The sequence below is a fragment of the Triticum aestivum genome, chromosome 2B, assembly GCF_018294505.1.
Source record: "Triticum aestivum cultivar Chinese Spring chromosome 2B, IWGSC CS RefSeq v2.1, whole genome shotgun sequence".
Classification (NCBI taxonomy): Eukaryota; Viridiplantae; Streptophyta; class Magnoliopsida; order Poales; family Poaceae; genus Triticum; species Triticum aestivum.
The window spans coordinates 380,775,034-380,777,805 of record NC_057798.1 but is presented as its reverse complement, the minus strand read 5'-3'; positions in this window follow the sequence as shown (position 1 = coordinate 380,777,805).

The following is a 2,772-nucleotide window of genomic DNA, read 5'->3' as shown; positions in this document are numbered from 1 at the left end:
CAAAGGGGGGGCTTGCCTGGTTGCTCTGGCAAGGAGGGGTCGTCGTCGACGTAGTCGATCACAGGGGCAGCATCGGTCTCGGGGTCTATCGGAGAGAAGAGGGAGAAGAAACAGTAAATATAAAGCAAACATAGCATAACCGAACAACAGGCAGAGCTAGACGTGTTCTAACGCGGTGCTATACGATACCGGCGAGGGGGGAAGTCAACCAGGAATGTTTTCCCGGTTCCGGAGCAGTGTCAGACAGATGACCGAAGGGGGAAAGTTCCATGTTCAGATAGTTAGAGGCATCTGACAGGTAAACGGACCGCGTATCCGGATTCGTTGGATTTTTCTGAGCAACTTTCATGTAGAAAACATTTTCATCGGAGTTACGGTTTAATTACTATGAATTTCTAGAGGTTTAATCATTTTTTGGAATTAAATATATTATCAGAAAAGAAATACTATGTCAGCATGACATCACTGTGACGTCAGCAGTCAACAGGACGGCTGACCAGGTCAAACTGACCAGCGGGTCCCACCTGTCATAGACAGTGGACTAACAGTGGGTTATTTTAATTGAACAAGGGTTAATTAGTAGTTGGGCCCCACATGTCAGTGACTAATTAGTCTAACAAGTTGATTTTAGAGTGAAGTGCACTGTAGGTCCTTGAACTATTGCAGGGATGTCACGTAGGTCCTCGAACTATGAAAATCGTCATCTAGGTCCTCAAAGTGCAGTAAGTGTGTCATTCAGGTTCAAAATCTCCCTGACAGGCTCTAACTGGCCAGCTGGCACATAAACAGTAACCGTAACAGTACACGGCAAACAGTCCTGAATTCCTGTGCGTGATGAACAGTACATGACAAAGAATAAATATAAAAAATATAAAAAAACCGAGATCCTCTGTCATCGAAGAGACCCTGGCGCGTGAACAGTAAAAATATCGTTAATTCAAAAAAAGTTTGCGAACGATGAATTTGGAAAAATATTTGTGACTTTAATAAAATGTTCGCGAACGATGAATTTGGAAAAAAATATTCGTGACTTTAAAAAAATATTCGTGAGTTTAAAAAAAGTTCGCGAACGATGAATTTGGAAAAAATATTCACGACTTTAAAAAAATGTTCGCGAACGATGAATTTGGGAAAAATATTCGCGAGTTTAAAAAAAGTTTGCGAACGATGAATTTGGAAAAAATATTCATGACTTTAAAAAAATGTTCGCGAACGATGAATTTGGAAAAAATATTCGTAACTTTAATAAAATGTTCGCGAACGATGAATTCAGAAAAAATATTTGCGACTTTAATAAAAAGTTCACTAACATTTTTTAAAGTCAGGAATTTTTGTGGTTCACGAACATTTTTTTCCATACCCACGAACAATATTTATGGTTCGTGAACATATTTTCAAATTTATTGTTTGTGAACTTTTTTAAAGTCGCGAATATTTTTCCCGTGAACATTTTTTTGAATTAATGAACATTTTTACTATTCACGCACCAGGGGTATCTTTGATGCCAAAGATTTTCAGATTTTTTTGTTCATATTTTTTTATTTTTCGCACTGTTCACCATGCCAGCTGGCCATTTAGAGGGGGTTAGTGAGATTTTGGACCTGGATGACACACTTACTGTACTTCGAGGACCTAAATGACGATTTTCATAGTTCGAGGACCTATGTGACACCCCTGAAATAGTTTAAGGACCTACAGTGCACTTCACTCTTGATTTTATTTATAAAAACGTTTAGTTAGCCTAATTAACAGACGGGGCCCACATGTCATACACAGTAACTGTGTGGTCAACTGGGGCGCCGGGGCCCCCTGGCAGCCTCACTGGGGTGGCCCCAGGTGTGCCACGTTGGCAGTGGCCGGCGGCTGAACGCCGGCGACAGAAAACACGGCAGAGGCGCTCGGGACCTCGCCGGAATCCACGTACAGGGGCCGTTTGTCCCGCGTGTTGGCGCGTTCGAGCGAGTAAGCAACGCCGCATCCAACGCGGGTGGCCACACGAGCTGGGATGGACGGAGCCGTCGCCGGTGATAGGGACGGCGGAGAACCGAAGCACGACGAACTCGCGCGCGATGAAGCGAAGGCCAAAATGGGCGGCGCGCTACTCCTACGGCGTCTTCTCGAGGTCGTAAGCGCGGAAAGGGACTCGGCGGCCATGTCAGTGGCTCACATAACGGCGACGAGCTCACCGGCGGAGCTGGGCTCGGCAATGGTGGAACCAGCCGCCCCGAGCTCGTAGAGGAGCAGAAAGGAGGGGAGGAGAGACGGAGCTCACCGCAGCGGCTCAAGGAGGCCCGTGGAAGGATTAGTAGCAGCAGAGGGCGGCACCGAAGAGGAGGAAGATCGCCGGCGACCGAGGTGGAAGGGGGCGGCTCGATCCATGGCCTGCGGTGCTCCTCGAGCTCGGTGGCGAGGCGTAGTCGAGGTAGAGGTCGCCGGCGCGTCTCGTGGACGTGCTGGCGAGGCATGGGGTGGCCGGTGGCCGCGGCTATGGTGCAGCCATGGTGACGGCGGCGCTTGGTGCTGCCCGGCCGAGGTGGATCTGGAGGGGAGAGGGAGAGGCGGAGCGGGCGTCAGTGGAGAGCGGGGGAGTGAGTGGGGCGTAGGGGAAAGGACCGAGGCGTCAGGGGCTTATCCCCTCGCCGGCGACTCCGAGGCGGCGTGACGGCAACCGGGCGCGGGCGCTGTTCGGTCGGTGGAACAGGAGGAGGGGAGAGCGACCGAGGAGGGGGTGTGGGCCGTCCTGCTGGGATGGGCCGAGGCCCATGGGAAGGC